This window comes from Phaethon aethereus (assembly GCF_964289735.1).
Source record: "Phaethon aethereus genome assembly, chromosome: 7".
In the NCBI taxonomy this organism is placed as follows: Eukaryota; Metazoa; Chordata; class Aves; order Phaethontiformes; family Phaethontidae; genus Phaethon; species Phaethon aethereus.
This window is the reverse complement of record NC_138583.1, coordinates 37,972,417-37,993,026: the sequence shown is the minus strand read 5'-3', so window position 1 is coordinate 37,993,026 and position 20,610 is coordinate 37,972,417.

Here is a 20,610-nt window from a genome sequence, read left to right as displayed (position 1 = left end):
CACCAATAGGAAGATTCCAGATTTCTTTTTTTCCCCCTTCCCCCCTCATTTTGACTTAAACATGGATTTTTTTTTTTTTAAGTAACTGTGGGTTAATATATGTTCTCAATGATATTGTGATAAACATTCCAGAAGAGAAACTGAAGAGCTCATGAAACCTCTATGCAAACTGAAACATACTGTGCTGGGTTGAACAAAACAGGTGATTCCTACATATCTCGTGCTCTCACTGTGTTTCTTGGGTAAATAATACGAAATACAATACACTGGATTGTGAAATGAATGATAAACGTCCCAGATGAATTCCAGAAAGTCACAGCCTTGCGTACTTTGGATAGAAACCATCACTTTGTTTAATTCTGTCTCTGAGAAGGCGGCCCTATTGAGTTAAAATATTTTTGCAATATGAGGGGGTTTTTTTCCTTCTTGGGGGATAGAGGAGAGCTGGTAACTCCCATAAAGGTTTCCTAGTCAGTGCAGGAAAGTGCTCCCAGCTGGGAGTTAATTAGGATCAAATGGGTGTAGGTAGGTTCAGCAGAATGAGCATACTGTGGATTAACTCAGCCAAATACTACTCTGGAGAAGTAGGGGGTATGCTCTTGGTGGTGCTGATAAAGATGGACGTTTTTGTACCTTTGTTTTATTAAACAAAAAACACAAAAGCAAGCAAGTTTGTTGCAAAATTTTCTTGAACAGTATTGTCAACAATTTGAACATAGACAAAACCTCTTTACAGAAACAACAGGCTTTGTACTATAATCCTTTTGAATGAGCAGCTATTGTTGCCCTCTGTTTTTTCTCCTGAGCCTAACCTGCTTTTAGGGACTGTCTATACAGCTTTTTTTAAGAAGTCTCTTTCATGTTAATTAAAAGTGTTTTCAGTATGTTAGCTAAATTCACAGAACTCAAGCAAAATTGATTAAAAAAAATTAATCCAAAGGGCTAAGCAGATGGCTGCAAGTTCCTTTGGTTTAATGAGTTGCTACTCATCAGCTGAACCTGGCAACAGGCTAAGGTTGATGATTAATATGTCTGAGCTGGAGAGTAGCAGCTTTGTCACTTAACTTCCCATGCCCTGGTTGAAGATAGCTTCCTTCCTGGGTTGCATTGGAATACAGTCCTATGCTTGTATCTGCATGGTTATGTCCACTTGTTTAAGGTATGTTGGGGTTTTTTATCTTTCCTCTGTCCTGGTTGCTGGTAACTAGATCTCAGAACACAGTCTCGCTCAAAGCTGCTGTCTGTTGGACCGTGTGGCCTCCTGGTAAGCTAGATGTCAGCTTTCCTTTTACAGCTGTTTCATTTATGAAATGTTGTGACCTATGAAATGCTTTTAATAGTAATTTGACCCTGACAGACAAACTATTGATGTTGTATGGTAGCAGATTGGTTGTGGTACAATAGGAGGCAAGATATAAATTCTGCCTTTTGTTTACTTGGAGTCTAAAGAAGCTTAAAGAGATGCTTAATGCCTGAACTGCCTGGCCTGTAGGGAGGGTTGGGTGGAAGAGGGAGTGCTGCTGCTTGTGGAGGTAGTAATTCAGTGGGGATGCAGCAGCTTGACTTCCAAGTCATCTGCTGCTAATCTAATCGCTCTGTGTTCATAATTGAATCACTCCGTGTAGCAGAAATGCTGTTTCTTAGAGTTTACTCTCAAGGTTAGTCTGAGTGAAGTAACTAGATATAAATGTTGCTTTGAAGAGGAGCCCTTTTCCTTCCCTGGGCTACGCAGTTAGACAGTAGAATACTGTTGGAGATCTCTCTAAACCCAAAACTAGTGCTGATTTATTTACAGTGATACAGTTCAAGTGTGGATAATATTAAGCTTCAACAGATGTTCTTACTACTGGTTTCACTTTTCCCTAGCTGTTGGTACCAAAATATTGGTATAACTGTGATGGTGCTAATGTTGAACCAAAAGTATAGGCCCGTATGTAATAGAAATGTTCATGTTGATACAGTGGCCATGCTGGTTGACAAGAAATGAAATTTCTGAAATTAAGCAGAAACTTTGGATTAAGCATCTCTATCTTCAAATCTGAGTCTGAAAAGTTTCTTTTTACTATTCCCTAATCTCCGCCCTGCTGCTGCTACATTATCTAATGAGCTGCATTAGATAATGAGAATTATCTAGAATAACTAGATGGCAAATACAGAGACCCATCCCACTCTGGAGTGGGAAAGACCTATATAGAGCTGCCTCATCCAAAATTTCTTTTTTTTTGCCTGCCTCCTCAACAAAGTAATAAAATAACAAGCTGTTAAAGCATTGTCTCTGGAATATCTAATTAAAGGGAAGTCTATTCAACAGGGAAGTAATCCTAACTGACCTTAATTTGGATGTATGGCAGTAGTGGGTGTGAGTGAACTGCTAAAGCACCCAATTTATGACTCAGGCAGGCAGCTGTGTAGCATTTATGGAAGGCACGTTATCAGCTTGCTCTCGTCTGATCACAGTTGGTTATACTTCAGTATATTCACCTGAAAGTGAAGTATCTCAAATTATAATTTCTTAAATGTGATGTACAGAAATAAATGTAGTTTGAAATAGGTAAGCTTTATTCCAATAGAATCAAAAGAAGCGCTGCTTGGAGGGGACCTCTGGGACATGTCTAGTCCAGCTTCCCACACAGGCCAGATCCTTGCCAGCACAGGATCAGCTCAGCTGTGGCTTTGTTGATTTGAGTCTAGAAAGCCTCCAAAGAGGGAGCTTGCACAACCTCTCCAGGTAACATGTTCCAGCAGTGCAGTGCTAGAGAGCAATGTTTTCCTAATACCCATCCCGAACCTCCAGGCTGCTCTCTGTGACCACTGCCTTAGTGCATCATTGGGCACTACCAAAAAGTTTGGCTGCATCACTTTTGTAACTGTTCCTCAAGTAGTCACAGACTGGTCTTGGCCTCATCTTCACCAGACCAAACCAACCCTTTTTCCTCAGCCTCTCCTCTCAAGTCATGTGCCTCTGGTTATCTTAATTTGGCTGGATCCTGTCCTACTTCTCTGCAGGCCAAAGCTGGTTACAGTATTCCAGGATCAGCCTACAGTAACATCTCTCAGCCTGCTCATGGGAAGTGATTCTCAAAACCATAATTTCTCCGGAAGCCAATGGCTTGAAATCATCTGTTCAGACAGCCTGTAAAACAGGGTTTAAAAAAAAAAACACCAAAAAAAACCCACAGCTGGATGAGCTTTCCTTTTCTCCTCCTTTCTGAGGTTATGCAGCTAATTCTGTGTGTAGCAAGAGTGGAAACTATGTAGAATTTACAGAGACTATCTATATTTGAATTCCTGTTAATCTGGTGGCAGACGTTAGAGACACCTAAGTCTCAGAAGTCTTCCATGGGTGCTTAAAATGCTACTTCTGGAGAAGTCTAAAGTGCCTTAGTCTTGACAGCACCAAGCTCAAACCTGTATTGAGGAAAAGATCCACAAATCAATTATTCTCATGTCACCACCATGAGAATAATTAACTAATTATTCTCATGTCACCACCAGTTCTTCAAATTGGGAGAATGCTCAAACATATCAAGTCCTTCAGAGGGTATATGAAGAGCAGCTATTATCATGTCTGTGTGTAAGGGCTTAATTATTACAACACCCATTTGAAATAGGTTCTGTTCTTTTCTCTGTTCTTGCATTGTTTCAGCGAGAGCGTTATGGCTTATTACACAATGGTGCAAGTTTTCTTTATTTTTGTCTTCCTGAAGCTGTCTCATGTGCATAGAATATTTAGATGTTCATTAAATCAGGAACAGAAAGTTCACACGTATACATGAGAGAGCATGATGGTCTAGCCCAGGGGTTAGGACACCCACCAGAGAAGGGGTTTCCCAGGTCAGGGTCCTTGTATGGCTTTTAAATTTGAAGTAAACATTAATTGAAGCAAGGACTGGAAGTCAGGTCTGCCTGCTCACAAATGAGTGCCCAGACCACTGAACTAGAGAAAACCCTGTGCTTTCTTTCAAGCCCAATGTTTAGGTATTTCATACAAAATGTAGCAGCTCTGGCAGAAGGGACAAAGTGTGGTCTTTTCTCCAGACTACCTGAACCAGTTCAGAAAATCAGAAGAATCTTACGAATACCTAAGATTGTTGGGTTTTTTTTCCTTGCTGTGGCATGTCTAGAAATAGTAATATGATCATGAAGCACTACCCTAATAACAATGAATTAATCCTTACAGTAGCCCCATGAAGCATGTAAGTAGTAGTACTCACTTTGCAGATGACTAAATTGTGTCATGCTGTACTGAGGGTGATTGCTCAGTCAGCAGCAAAGCCATGACTGTAAGATGGAGGAGTCCTGACTCCTAGACTTTTGCTGTAACCAGCACTTCTTTCCCTCTGCATGGATTTGCTATAGAGTATTTAGAGCTTCATTAGAGACCTGGTTGCCTGCCAGTGTATTATTTTAAGAAACTCATGGCTGTGTATATGTTTTTATGATCTCTTTCAATATTCTATGGAATGAGAGACAAATTTTGTAGCTTGAAGCATGCTGTCTCTGAAACAGAAGTGTTTTTTTAAATTTAAAATTAACCTCTGCTCTCCCTCCCTCATCCTCCCAAAAATAAAGATTGTGTTTAGGTTGTCCAGAGTATTCTAATACCTACAAATGGCAGTGCCTACTTTGCAAACTAACCAATAGAATATCAAGTACAGTGCTCAGATGTAAATTCTTGTGGGCTCAGGCTCTATAATACTAACCAGACATTCATGCCTCAAATGGCATTTTAGGCATGCATTAACGACCCTAAGCGACAGACCTTCTCATCTTATTGCTTAATTAATCAATGGCCCAGTGGCACATTGGCAGTGCTCTTTTTCAAGCTGTGCCTCCCCTCAGATGGTAATCAGATGGTATATGGCTGTATCTACTTATGGGAAAGTCAAAACCCAATAAATAAAGTTTAATTTCCTGATTCCCCTGGGATTTAGTGATTCTTTTTAGCAATGCTTCTTCAGTTGAGTTGAAATTAAAAAACAGCATGATCAACATATTGCATAATATTTCATGGATGGAGTTAAGTACCAGGTTTAAAGACTTAAAAAAAAGAAAAAAGAGGACTGGCGGGAAGAAGACTGTTGATACAGAAGCAGAATATTTTCCGTTCAAAAGTGCCTAATCCTATTTTTGTTACTGGTATTAAACTCTACAATGTCAGCTTTTAAGCATTACTGTGAAGGTTTTTTGTGCATGTGTGGCATTAATTTTCATTCTAAATTAAGCTTGCTATCATTTGGAATAGAATTAACATTTAATCTTAAAAATATATTGTAACATGCAATGCAGTTAGGTACCATAGGAGGGCAGATGTGTTGAACGGCTTTATTTTGATATCTAAGTGTTACATTGGTGTAAGATCTACTGTAGTGAGTTGAATTATCGGATTTATACTCGTATTGGTGAATCTCAATCATGTCAGAGAAATGCAACAACTTGATTAGGAGAGAAATGGAAATATGTAAGTCTCGTGGGTTTTATGGATTTAAATATCTTTTTCCAGTTGTTCATATTGGATGCTTACAAAGTTCAAAGATTTTTCAATTCACAGCTGTTTTGTTTTGCCTTTGAGAGCCTATAATCTGACTGCAGTTACTTATTTAATCACGGACAATAGCCAGCAAACTTAAAAAATTAGTTCTTTAGTTTGCTACTTAGATTTAATTCAAATTTTTATTTTTCTAGATTGAAGTTTTCAAGCTGTGCTAATCTATGCTACCTTCTTCTTTATGCTTCAAGTTAAATTCAGGCTCAAATACAAAGGAGCTTTAGGTTCTGGGTTAAATAATTGCATATGAAATCTGAAATTTGAAATTCCATTCAATCCATAGTTGCCCTTTCAAGTGAGTGGAAAAATAAACGAAATGGGTTTTGTTAGAGGAAGAAGTGTGTGTGTACTTTCATGGCTTAAATGATCCCTTCTTGCAGAGTAATTGGGAGGGACCCTGCTACAGTGATGGGTTCCTAAGCATTGAGCTTGTCCTGAGGTCCCCGCCGACAAACTGTTAGATTCAGAAACGTCGTCTCGGAAGATAGTTGTGATCTCCCCAGCCTGTCCGTTTGGCTCTGTTCAGGACCCGTAAGTATCATAAAAGGGAGATCCCTGCTGAGTTGGTAAGCAGAGGCTGTTCTGCAGCCTGGGGGACCTACTTTCCCATAATGGTTGTAGAACGAAGGCTGTCAGTGGGCAATGCTATTTCTTCTGAAAGTGGAGAAAAATTTCCAGCATATTGAGCTGAAAGAGTAAGGTGAATGTTTCATCTATCTCATATAACGAAGCCCCTGAAGTAGAAGAGGGCTTGTTAAGCAGTGGACATTAAGAAGCACAATTTCTAAGACAAATCCAGTGCTTAAGATGCAGGAATGACTGTGGCAGCCTGACCTTTTCTTGCTGTTCAACTGACCCCACTTCTTCCCTTTGAGACTGACCAAGTCTCTCTCCAAATACACAGCAGCACCTGCAGATTCAACCAGATTTCCTGCAGCATGAAGCAGCTCTAAACTGCCATGGAAGCAAATATTCTTAGATTGTGGAAGGATGATGTGGAAGAGTGGTCTTCTGTTGTCCCCAGACCCAGCAGGTCACAGAAGGAAAACCGTACTGTGCTTTGAAAATAAGTTGTCACAGGGTCTGTTAGCAGATGGGTGAGCCCCTGCTTGCAGAAGTGGACAATTTTGTTCCATATCCAACTTCTACAACACAGCTTCAGACTATCAGGTTGTCCCAAAACACAGTTTTATACCTCAGGAAGAAAGATCCTCCTCACCTCCATTCTCTCCCTTATTCTCCAGTTGCTCTTATATTTAAACCATCTAACGTCTGATCTTACTGCCAAAGTACATATCAGAAGCCAATATGGCAGCTGTCATACAGGCAAAGATCCTGCTGAGATCTGTAAGAATAATTCATGTGTCAGAACACAGGCCATCTAATAATTTTATTTATCTTGATGTGCAGGTGTCTTGTTGGATAAATTCAGAATAATCATAGCCTGCTGCCCAGTGTATGGTCTAAATGCTGGTATGCAAGACATGAATAAAATCTGTCACAACTGTTGATGTCCTTAGTACACTACACAGAGGAAGCCTGTCTTGACATTTTCTTTGCACTGTAGTAACAAGTATCTACAGTCTTCATTGTATAATGAAAACCTCTCTCCCATTTTCCTGAGTGGCATTACTGTAGGCTAACGTGCCAACTTTGGTATTTTACAAAGATGCAAAAACTTTTATAGCCAGCTATGTTTTGCTATTTCTCCGCTACTTCTCCCCACTCCCCTTTAACTCCCCCCAGTAGGATTTTTGCAATACACTTCTAGAAATATTGTACGCACTCTGACACAAAACAATATCTTCAGCAGTAATAATAAATTAGATGCAGTGGGAATTTAAGCGTGTTCTTTTGTCCAAGGTGACATAATGGAAGTCATTCATAATGAAGAAAAAAGTAATTGTTATGCAGCATTTTTGTATTAAACATGCCTCCCCAAATTATCCAGAGTATAAAAGAGAATGTTTTTAGAGCTTTGTTAGAACCATGGCTGAGCAAAATGCATGTGAATGTCCTCTTATTTGCATAACTGGGATTTCTTAACATACAAACCATTCATATTGTGTTAAGCTCCCTCAAGCTGTGCTACCTCGCAAGACGTATCATAGTTTTATCATTAATCAAAACAAAGCCAAAATCAATAAACATGCATAATCAGGAGTCTCTGATGCCAGTATGCAAATACACTACATATTGATGAAATGTTTCTGAATCTAAAATAGTTTTGCTGTTTTTTTTCCTCTCAGAAGCCCCTGAGCCTTTTAATTTTAATATTTTATGCATTGCAATGCAAACAGTATGAGTTCATGTATCGGAGCTAACAAGTTAAAAGATAAATGTCGGATGAATCTCCTAATACTTTTTCTTTACGTTGTTGGCTTTAAAGGCAGTTTATGTTTCTGAAAGGCTGGTAATTACTTGACCTTTAAAGGCCCAATCCTGCACTTGGCAAAAGCAGTTGCTCTGCCGTGGGCTTCCCTGCCAGTGCCAGAGGATGGCCAGCCGGGGCCCTGGGCCGTGTTAACTAGTGACAATCCGTCGTTCCTTGCGTGTAGGGTGATCGAAGTGTTACGCTACAAGGGGACAGCGATGACGTTCAGTCAGGACAGGCTTGTGTTCTTGACGTGTGGCTAAGATGGTGATCGCTACCTGCACCTCCACAGAGCGAGGGCACTGTTTGGGGAGAGACGAGCTCTGGTTCCAACACTGATGGAAGCTCAGCTCTTCTCACACGCTAGCAGGTCATGCAAGTCGTTACTGGCATCTATCTAGTACTTCCCTCTGAAGTTTTAAATTTCTTATCAAACATACATATGAGAGACTCAATAATTTCATAGGTTTCAGGGGCGCTGCCCCACTACAGTTAAGAACTCCTATCGTGCCTCACGTTAATGCTCCAAATCCCTTTAATCTGAATCACAGATTTCTAACAAGTGAGCTGTGATGGAGTAAATCTTACTAGCAACTACTGCTTACCTCGTTCTGAAGCTGTGCATATCCATAGCAAGTACAAAACACAGACCCAAGAAACAGGCACATCAACAACCAAAGGATTAAAACAAAACAAAATTCTGTGAGAGCCAAAGTTAAAGGAGAAGAAGGATGAAAAAGATCAGTGGTAGAAAAGCCAGACTGCAATTAAGTTGAAAAAGTTCCTTGTTTGCTAGTCAAATAATAAGCCGTGTCAGAGCTGTAGAATTGGCTATTCTAGCATAATTGCATCTCTTGTGTATCTGTGGGACTCTGCTAACCACAGGCACGATCCTCTCGTGAGAGTCATCCCCTCAGAGCTGATTTATTAGCAATGTGAAAAGTTTAAAGGTGTGATGTTTATTTTTTATCATAATAAAATAAATGTGGCAGCGATCATAGATTAGGAAGCACAGTTTCAAACTGTGAGAGTCTTTTAGGCTTATTAATTTGCTGTGCATGCGTTTCACAACGGGTATGTCTATTTGCCAAGTCATGCTTACTTACATTTACTCAATGCTTGTTTTCACAACCATGGGCGGGGGGGGGGGGGGGAAAGTCCTATGCCTTTGGTGGGAATAGGTGCTCACCTGAAGAGAAGTGGTAGATCCCAGGTGTAGCTGCATCCCACCGAAGTTTACAGGACCATGTGTAAATTTATATTCACGTGTATCAATATATAAGGTGAGGGGTGCAGTGAGCTCCTCAGAAAGTCAGTTACTTCTTGACTTTCATTTGCTACAACCATGGTTTATGGCAAGCTTTGTACTTACACTTTTTTAATTGATTCTTCAGTGATCTGATCTGAAACTTTTCTTTTAAAAATAAGATAGTGTTTTAATTTTCATGGCAAATGATTCTGCTAAGGAGTGTATTTGGCAAAGGGAAGAATGAAGGTTACTGCAGTGATGGATTGATGATCAGGAGGGACATCTCTTGATGTTCTTCTTCACTTAAATTGCTTTCCTGTTGCTGCATAGTGCGTGGTACATGTTTGCTTACCTGTCTGTGCCGTAACCACACTGCTTTTCAGAGGGTGGTGGTCTCTGGCAGCAGTGTGCTCGGCCAGGATTACAGTGTGGCGTGCTAGTAATGCTCTGGAGAGCGTGGCAAAATATTCCTCAGCATCTCCCCCACTACTCAATTTCCCAAGCCAGCCAAGAGGAGTGAGAACTGTTCATCTGTGCTTGAACCTTTGCTTATACAGTCTGAGGTAGAACTTAACCTCTAGCCTTTGCCTTCCTGATTTTAGTAATTGTAGTACATTGCTGTTGGACTACCACAAGCTTACAGTGGCTGCATCTGCTTTGTCCGCTGTCACTTACTACACTGTGTGAGTGAGATACAATATTGAGTCTTCTACATATGCTTGTTATTTATTTTAACTGTAATTTGTCAATTTGGTAGGTCTAAGGCTAATGAGTAATTGTTATGACCTGATGTACCTGGCACACAAGTTCTATTCTACATCTTTTTGTACTCAGTTATTTTCAAAAAGGAAAAAGAAAAATCCATCAGCCAAACCAGGAGAAACAAACTACAAAGCATATCTGGTTTTGGTAAAGATGGTAGAGGAAAATACAGCTGAGACCATTTTCTTATTACTTGTGGGAGGTATTCAAATAAATAAGAAACTAGACAGAATAAGAGCAGTGATGCAAGTGATTAATACTTTTAAGGCTCTTGGGTTTCTTTGGCTCAAACTTTCTGCAAAAGGGTGGAGTATTAATATTAATCACAAGCAAGGACCTTCAGTCTTCAGAACTATCAGCCTGGCACCTCTTCTCATTGTTGCATTTATAAAGGAGTGAATAAAAAAAATTACCTGCAGGAAAAGCATAGAGGGTAACAAGCTTTGGGGTAATGGAAGCATGATCTGCTTATGCATGTTGGAGGGCTGGAAGTTTTAACATCAATGTGTACTGCAGCTCAAAGGAATGATACTCATTGGCTTTATTAATCTCTAGCAACATGGACTACCACTTACATTTAGACTCATACAATGTTTTGTGTTTTGAAAATATTTTTCACATAAGACTTCTGAAGTGCATTGAAGAGAATAAATGGTCCTCTCTCCACCCAGGAGAGGTATAATTAATTACTTGGCAAAGATAGGATTTGAACCAAGGAATCCCCTTGCCTTTATCTCCTTACCCTGCTCTCAACATTTTCATGACCTTTTTTGGAAAAGTTTTGCAAAAGTAATATTGAACAGAGGACTTTTTTCCCATGTCCTCCTCTGTTTTGTTGTACAGTGTGGTCTGTTTTAAATAAGCTCTACAGTGCAGTCATTTAAGGAAATGAAGATATTTCATAGCACACTTAGCATTTGCATTTGAATATAGGCCACCCTGCTGTTTGATTAAACTGAAGTTTAAGAAAACTATAAGAATCGTGGTTCATATGCAGTGCAGTACTTCACACTCAGATTGCAAAGGTTGTTGAAGGAAAAAAAAAGATAATATCCTTGGAAGTACATGACTAATGAGAATATATATAGCACTTCTGAGACAGCTCAAATATATAATTATTGTGAGGATTTCACAGACACATAAATATAATGATCTTCAGCTAAGTAAATTGCTACCTACCAATGAAATAAATATGGTCCCTTCAGAATTTGAAATAATTCAGTACTGTAGGTGGTGGGAAATGATTCACCTTAGCTGTTATCTCTGGAACAGTAATATAGAAATATATCTGCCAGTACTGTTACATTTACATTGTTCTTCATATCCTGTGGAGTTTGTCAGAAGATCTGTAGTCCCTGCTGATTTCCACCCCCTTATTTTGATAAGGTTCCGCACAGCATGGCTCAACAATGGGTTGGAGCAGCTAATATTGTTTACCACAGTAGGCATCTCAGCCATAATATTTTTCCAAGAAACACTGATGTGTTTAAAGGTCAGGTTGATACTGATTTGACTGCTAAACATGAATTCATTTTTCTAGGAGTAGAAGGGTGTACATGCCTTGGGATAAAGGTTAAACTGTTGTTTATGCACTCGATAGGTGGAAAACACAAGGCTTTAATACACAAATCATAATAGCCTATTCTGGTCAGCCAGGGAAATGTGGTGCTTTACATTGAAATGGAAGCTTTGAATCCACAGGCGTTTTCTGACGATTGCTATAGAAGAAAACTCACTGAACACTTCAGTGCTTGCCTGGATGTTCTAGACTTTGCAACCAGTTTAAACTTTTTTTCTGGGCACAGTAGTCCAGAACTCATCAAGGTCTTTCAGCGGCACTGGTAAAATTGAATTTTGCTACCTCTGATGAGGTGCCAGAGGCTGACCCCTCATGCTACGGTAAGGGGAGTGAAAGGAAGGAGGGAGAGAGAGGTGGACAGCCCTACAAGTTTGGCTTTGCTTTCTTACCATCTTCAGTGGAGTAGGAGTGATGTGGTAGTGTCTGCTTTCACCAAAAGGAAGGTCATCTCCCCTCTTGTAGCTACCACCTCTCCTGTTCAGTTGCCTTTTTCCATGGCAATGAAATCGTGGTCAATAAGGCTGGCTTAGTCTTGGACCTTTCTAGCAGGCAGCTGCACTAGGCACCTGGATTTAAAGGAAGACGTGAAACGTTCTCATAGCTTCAGCTGGACTGGCTGGGCTCCCCAGGAAGAAAAATTTAGCCAGGACATGCTCAGTTCCCAGTTTCTTAGAGATGGCACGTCAGATGGAAGTGTGAGCACTCAATGCTGAGCTGTGCTGTGCTCTATCTGCAGTTCCCTCTGTGCTTGATCTGTGGTGTTCTCCAGGCCAAGTGAAGAGGGTAGCATAACTCAAAGCTGAGAAGGAGCCTCTACAAAATGAGTACAAATAGAGAGCAAGGATAGGCATACACATCCATGTAGACGTCCATCTCATCATTCTTTCCTGGCTTCCATTTTCCAGGTACTTGTTCTTATTTAAGTATCATTTCCTCCAGCCTCTAAGAAATTATGCTGCTCTCAAGAGAGATTTTATCCAAACCCCATGGTTTTGTGGGAAGTGATTTTTGCTTCCATCAGAGGGTGTTCTTTGCCAACAGTCTCCTTTCTTTCTTACACTATGTCCCTGTCAGTCACCCTCTCCTTCACCATTCCTCTCCTTTTCTCTTCTTCCACCCTCTCAAGCTCTGAGTCACCTCATTTACCCATCCTGTTCGTAGCTCTCCTTCCAGCTTTCTTCTTTCTTTCTATAATGAGAAAATCTTTAATGTTAGGTTAGACTGTAGCCATATGGGAGTCTAACATACTTTTCAAAGAAATAACCAGCGTGCTCTGATCACATTACCTATTTCCTTAACTACACCTTTTGGTTTTTTGAGATAGGGCTTTTGGGGCTTTTTAGGTGTGTGGAGGGGACTGTGTCACAGGTGGTGGTCCTGTGCTGGTTTCAGTACAGTATTCAGCTTCTGTCTTCACTGGGGCAAGGGGATGCCTCTGTAGTAGACAACACCAGCTCTAAAGATGTATTCTATGAACTCAAGTTTACTTATCAGCACATTGATAAGCACACTATTCCTGCTTTTAACTTTGCCTTGTAAAAGGATCAGTTCTTTTCACTATTTACTTTCATTGATTCATTTGGGTTGCAAACTCTGATTGAAAGCCTCAAAGGCCATCCAGGATTTTTCCTATTAAATTATCTTATAAATGTTTTCTAGATTTGTTGTCGTATTTTATTTCTACCGATTTTGTCTCTGCAAAGACTCCCGTCCTGGCACGGCAGCTCAGGTCACTTGTTTGATCCGGTTTTCAGTGGGATGTTCTGACACCTTGACCATCTTGGCATTTGCTTTGAGAACAGATGGAGAAAACAGTCCATAATATGCCTGTTGGCCTAAAAGCAGAGAATCTAGTAGAGCCATGAGTGGCTTGCTGGCTGACATCAATAGCACAGGATGCTGTATTTGATTAGCTTTGCTTTCACAAGAAAGATCCACTGTATTGTTTTGAAGAATGTCTTCAGTTGTTTTAGCAAACTTTAAAATCCCCCGTGGCTACAGAAATAGAACATTCAAGTGAAATGGCTGCCATGTCAGGGATAAAAAGCCTTGCAAAATGTTCCGTCTACAGATCACGCTCAATCCTGAAACTGTATCAGTTCGGAAAAACTTCTGGATTTCTTTTTTTCTTTCATCTTCTGAAGATAGATAAATCTAGAAACTCTACGGGAGGATTTCTGACTTTGTAAACAGGGCTTGACTGCATTTTGGTTTGGTATTTTAGCTCAATGTTACAAATACTTGTGTCAAAGATCTTGGCTTGAATCCTGGAATTATTTCAGATGCGATGGTGTGATAATAAGAAGAAAATCCTCCCCAGGCTTTCATGCCTGCCTCTTATTTCTGCCAGGTTGCCATTACTCTCTTAGAGAAGAGAAAAAATTGAAAAGCTAACGTTGTATTCCTGACGTTTCTTATGGGAAGATGATTTCCACGGACGTTGTGTAAGGAAACGTCTTTACTGTTTTTAAAAGGAAAACACAACACAGGGGGGGAAAAAAAAAAGGGTCCATCTGAGGGAAAACCAGCACCAGACTAGAAATGAGAACTTTCAGTTTCTTTCTGCAGCATGTTTTTCTTCTTCCACCCCTACCCCTCACGCCAAGGCAAAGTCCCATGCCTCCTTCCCTGTCCTTAGTCTGAATCATTCCCCTGCACTGGTATTTTTTAATTGCTTTCTTAGAAAGCCATCTCCCTGACTTCCTGATAAGTGGTGCCTGATCCCTTAAATGTTGAGAAGTAGCGACAGCCACTTGTTAGATTAATTCCAGACATGTATTTTACATATTTCTTAAACATTTTTATAAGAATTTTAAAATACTATAAAAATAGATATTGTAGCTAATATCTACTCTTGTTGGTCTTGTTGGTCTACTTCCAAGGAAATCAAGAGTATTTACATTTAGTTGTTGTTTTAGAAATACAATCCTACAGATTTTTCTAGAAATCAGAAAATTGAAAAATTTGGGATAAATATAATTCCATGTTTGGGTTGTTTCAAACCAGAAAGAAGAAGAAGAAAAAAAAAAAGCTTAATATGTTAGAGAGATGCTAGGTTTTCTTTTCCTTTTCAACAGTAAGTAACAAATATCCACCAGAGGCTGTTAGTTTAAAATATTAATTGAACAAGATAGAGGATACAGTTTTATTTTCTTTTTATTAGTTGATTTTTATATCATACTCTTACATTAGTATCTGAACATTTTTGAGTTGCCCTTTAAATGCAATTACTGACATCTGTCATAATTTCCATGTGTCCTCTTGTAGAAATTTGTTTATGTACTTCATACTTCAGATTGGTACAGTCTTGATTAGGTACTGGTCCCCCCCTGAAATGTACTCACCAGGCAAATAAACTGCATACCATGTACTGAAAGTAAACCATGAAGTGTGTGATGAATTTTTGGATCTTGAACTGCTCATCAGAATAGTAGGTTGAATCATGCCTTGAGTCTGAACACTTCCTAGCCTTGCATCTGTTTCTCACCAAAGCATTTGTCATTGCTATATAAGCTCTCTCTCTAATGGAAACATAGCAAGCATAATGGGTAAGGAAGACATAAAACTACAATATAATGCCCGGTTGTATAGGTTGAGACCTAGTATTTCACCATGATGTTGAAACTGCCTTGAAAGGAACTAAAAAACCCAGTGCTTTCTCAATAATAGCACAGTACAAACCTTTAACTACGAGAAGTTGCCTGGGCAAGTTTAAGGCCTATTTAACAGTAAAAGGAAGTCAAACATCTCAGATTTAAAATTAAAAAAAAAAAAAAGATTGTGGTTCTTGTTAATAGTAATAAGGCAAGGGTTGTAGACACCTTCAGATTAAAAAAGGCAATTAATATTTATTTCATATCAAAGTAGATTGCTAATTAGGGCTGTGCTTTTCCCACCCCCCAGGGAAATAATCAGATGAGTGAATCTCATCTGGAAAGTTCACATATGGCAAGTTGAAGCTCATCATGGAGATGAAACCAGAAAAGAACCTGGCCGACCTGATGAGATGTTCAGGCTATCTAGTAGACTTTGCTCTCTAATGGGGTTTAAAAGACCTAGTATTAGTGAATTTATTTTACTGGTTTTGTGGTGACACTTTCTAAAAGGCCGTGATTATATATAGCTCAGTCACTTGTCAGCGTCCTTTCATTAACATGCCTAAAGAATCTCAATTGCTCAATCAGAACAGCAGATTTTCCCTCTGCCAGTAAAGTTTAAGAGGTTATTCAAGCCAAATAGAGAAAATGGAAATCCTGTCCAAATGGAGCCAATAGAAAGAACAAACTGTTACAGAAAAAAAGTCAAGCAAGACTAAGAAGGAAATTGAAGAGCAAATAACTGAAGATAGAAAGATAAACCAGAAATTATTTCAAATATATCAAAAGCAAGAGTGGCAGAGAGTAAGCAACAAAGGCAGTGCTGGACATTGGTATGTCAAAAAATGACAGAGCTGAAATAAACCAAAACATTGAAAAACAACAGATAAGCTAAACTAGATGCACTTCAACATTTAAATGTTTGAGCTATTAGATAAAATATCCCAACTTTCCTGCCTGCGGGGTACAATGCCACATTATGGACATTCAGTAAAAATTGTCTGTACCTTTAAGTAATTACCCAAATGATTAAATAAGCCTATCATTGGTATAGGGATATCACTTCAAATGATGAGTAGGAATGATGTAAAATTTTCTGCTAATGCAGAATTTCTTCCTTTCCTTTTTTGACAAAATCTTGTCCGTATGTATAAAAAAGCGGTTTGTTTTCCATTGGAAAATTTCAACTCTTGCTAGCCTTCCCAATAGCACCATCAAGGTCCTCTGTGTTGAAAATTGAATGTTTGGGTTTTGGATTAAAAGTTCGTATTTCTGTATTAAAAAAAATCTAAGAAATTCTTGGGGGAAATTCCAACCTGATCTACTCATAACTGCACTGTAAGACATTGGGGAAAAATACAGCTTCTTTGAAAATCATGCCTTTCTGGTCTAGTAGAATTTTTTTGTTATGGTTAACGAGTTAAGATAATAAATTTGGATTTTTCAAATGATAAGCTGGTAGAAGAACTAAATTGTAAGGGAGAGAGCTAATTTTTCTCATAACAATCAGAACAACAGTCAACTTTTAGTGCGACCACAAATTAGCAGAGGTGTATTCCAAGGATTCATATTGCATCCCATCCAATCTCTTAACATTCAGGACACAGTGTAAACAAGATGCTAAAATTTACAGATTAAACAAATTAGGTACTTACTGAAGGTTAAAGAGGCTGATGAAACTTTGGGCAAACCAATATACATTGGTGTTTGGACATCATAAAAGAAATGAAATTAGGTGTTAAAGTTGCATTAAAGCATATTTAAAAGAATCGTTATAACGAACCACATGGCCATAACCCAGGTAGTTTCTAAATTAATTCCAGACCCTCAGGAAAAAGATCCAGAAGTCCCTGTAAAAAGATGAATGGATAACCTTTCAGAAGTATAACTTCCAATAGTTAAATATAAGTCTGTTTTCAGAAATGCCTAGAAGTAAAACTGAACTATTATATAAAAGTCTTATATGCACAGCGTTACCTGAATTGCTTTACTTGATTCTGATCAACCTGTATTAGAAAAGATTTAGTGGAAATAGAACAGCTAACATATATTATTAAAGCTATGGGAAAAAACTTCCCCAAAGAATTTGAGTAACGAATAATAAACTCAAGTAAACAAAAAAGCTTTCAAAATAATTCGGATAAAAAATGGTAAATTTAGTAAAAGAACCATGCAATTTTCATGACATTTTCATGTGTGGGTGTACACATATTTAAACTTCTTCAAATTGATTCTTTGATGTTTTGTAGATTGCATTATGTGCTTTGAGGTATTTGTGTGAGGAAAGGTGAATACCTGCAATTTTTTCTTTCCTTTCTTTAAATGCCCTGTTTGTTATTCAGATTTAACTGAAAGATAGAGGTTGTCTCCTAGAAGCTTAATGTTATTAAATCAGCAGCAAGACGTCTGGCGTGGTTTGCCATTGTTCTTAAAAAAATAATGAGACAGTGTAGTGGAGCCAACCCCAGTGGAATACAGGTATATCTGCTTTATAACCTTTAAGACGCGAGTCTTAATTACACCATGGCAATAGTCACTTTAGCACTTCAGTCCATTTTTCTGGATGTTGACATTACTAAATTATCTCATGTTCTAAATGCAAAGTAACTGATTTTTCCTAAATGCATTTCTTGGCAACCAAGAGATAAATTGTTCTGGTTCCTTTTTTAAGATGGTCTTTGTCCTTTAATGGTCCTTAAATTAATCCCGATAATTCCACCTGAGAGGATGCCACTTCTAGAAATCATACAACAGAATTGTGCATTGTATTGCTTGCATGCATTTACAAATATTCTGTAGTCTGCTCCTATTCACACAGAAAAGAGATTTCTACAGTTATTTAAGAACTGAGATATAAATAGATGAATGTCATTAAATTCAAAGGTAGGAAGGCTGCTCTTTAATGGTAGAGCTTTAGATGAAGTAGAGGACAGTTTGTCCTAGACGAATGCAAGTTCATTTTCAGCAGAACAAGATCTCTTATATTAGGCGATAGTGATCCTTTTACAGGTGTACATCATAAGAATTTTTAATACATCTCCACCGCACATTCCTTAGTCCGTCTTAATTCTTAGACTGATCCTTTGGAATATGAGACTGTTAGTAACCTGTTTTACCTAATGAAGCTATAAGGATCAATGTTTGGGGGTCTACATCTTATTGCCTTTTTGCTCCTTTACGTAAGGCAAATTTCTAGGCACAGGATTTCAGTGACTGTTCTGAGATCAAAGGTGTGTTTAGGGGAGTCAGAGCAGAACCCAAGCCTGTCACTTGTTCCCAGGGTCTCTCCACAGAGTCTGTGTTTGTTTTTTTTAAAAAAAATCTGTGATCTCATAGTGTTTTACAAGTATTACTTTGGACAAAAGTGGGCACTGTGTTTAATGAAAGGGAAGCTGTAGCACAAGAACCCTTAAAGAACTAAACCTGCAAGGTACTAATGCTGCGAGCTGGGCTGGATGTTCCCACTTCATCTGATGCAGCCACACTTTCTCCTTTCCTCCATTAACACACAGATACCGCCTCTATCTCAGCCCGCATCAGTCTGCAATTAAAGCAAAGGCTGTCTCTCTCACCCTGTGTGCCGGGAGAGGAGGCCGTGTTGCTGCCTCTTCCTTTCTAGTAATCTGAAGGACCAAGAGCGTCATAGAATCTTTGGGCTGGAAGGGACCTTTAAAGACCTTCTAATCCAACCCCCCTGCAATGAGCAGGGACATCCCCAACTACAGCAGGTTGTTCAGAGCCCCATCCAACCTGACCTGGGATGGTTCCCAGGATGGGGCATCTCCCACCTCTCTGGGCAAATGGTGGGAGATGGTGAAAAATGTCTTCCTTCTATCCTGTTTGTATCTGCCTTCTTTTAGTTTAAAACCATTGCTCCTTGTCCTGTCACTACAGGCCCCGCTGAACAGTCTGTCCCCACCTTTCTCCTCAGCCCCCCTCAGCCCTGGCAGCTGCAGGAAGGTCTCCCCGGAGCCTTCCCTGCTCCAGGCTGAGCCCCCCCAGCTCTCCCGGCCTGTCCTCCCAGCAGAGCTGTTCCAGCCCCCGGAGCGTTGCTGGGGCCTCCTCCGGCCCCGCTCCAGCAGGTCCATGTCTCTCCTGTGCCGAGGGCTCCAGAGCTGGACATCAACCTAAGAAGAGCGATCTTTAAATAGCACTGAGTTCACGAGGGCCCCTCTGAGCATCACTTACAACAGTGGGCTACGTGTACCATTTGACATAGTTGTCACGACTTTGCTTTGCTTTTGCCGTCAGCAACAGGAGCACGCCGTGTGGTACGGCCTGGAGGGAGTTCTCCGGCAGATGGCGCTGCTGTAAGCCTTTGCGTCACTCGGGAGTGCGTCACTCGCGCCTCGGGAGGCACGCGGAGGGCAGCCCGTGCGCCCGCACGCCCTGGAGTGGGGCATGGATGGTTATCACAAATTTCCCAGGGAGGCCTTTCCAGCTGGAAAGACTCCAGAAAAAACTATCTGCCTTTGCTTAACATAGCATAGCGTGTTTTGAGCAGTGCAATTATGGCTACGTATGCCCATTAATAAATAAAGCAATGCAAAAAGTTGCTCAGCAAAATACCAGCTCCATCATTTAAGATCAGAAAGACATCAGTCTCCATGCCTTCAAAGAAAGACTTCCTTTACTGGGCACAAAAAGGAAGTAAATCAATGCAAACAAACTTAATAAATCTGTAGTAGTATAGCGGAAAAAAGAAGGGACTATGCATGCTCCCTTTTGCTTGCTTATGGCATCAGAAAATCTTTATAGTGTGGTATATAAAAAAAAGAGGGCTTGAAGGGTATCTGTATTTAATAATCCTTTTGTCTGATTTCTGCAAAGGTAATTATTTACAGTTCTGTGATTCTAGTCTAGGACAAATAGGTAAGGTTAATGACAGTATTTCAAGCTGTCTTCCCAAATGCTTTCTCTCTGAAAATTTTAATGGTGAATTTCCATCTTGGCCACACAAGTAATGAGGCAGGAAAGAGCTCTTGAAAGAGTTAAACTTTCGATTCAGTACCTGAACCTTTCTCTTCAAATCCAGGGTAGTCAGTGGAGGTGTTAACACTGTCCTTCATCAGCAGGATCCTGTTCCTTCTAGATGCCTCAGAGAATTTGGATCTGAAACAGGGAGGTATTTATCAGTTAGATGATTAGTAGTAGATTAAAGTGTCGCCTGCATCAGACTTTCACAGTTAGTATAGATAAAGTTTAAATTAATACAGCTAAGGTCCCATCATACCTCACGTTGGGCAAACCTCCTATCAGACACTGAGCTGGACCCCATTGCAATGAGGGCAAATAAGTAAAAAGCAAAGCTGCAATACTATTTTTACCTCTGTCTTCCTGATTTAGTCGTTCATTCACTCCTTTGGGAATGGAAGGCTTTGTACGGAATGGCACTGGGACCTGAGAGCAGAGACCTGCCCACATGGAATAACCCACAGAGATAGGCAGAGCCAATCCACTGACAAGAGACTTTTGTGTGTGTGTGTGTCTTCCTGGTTATCT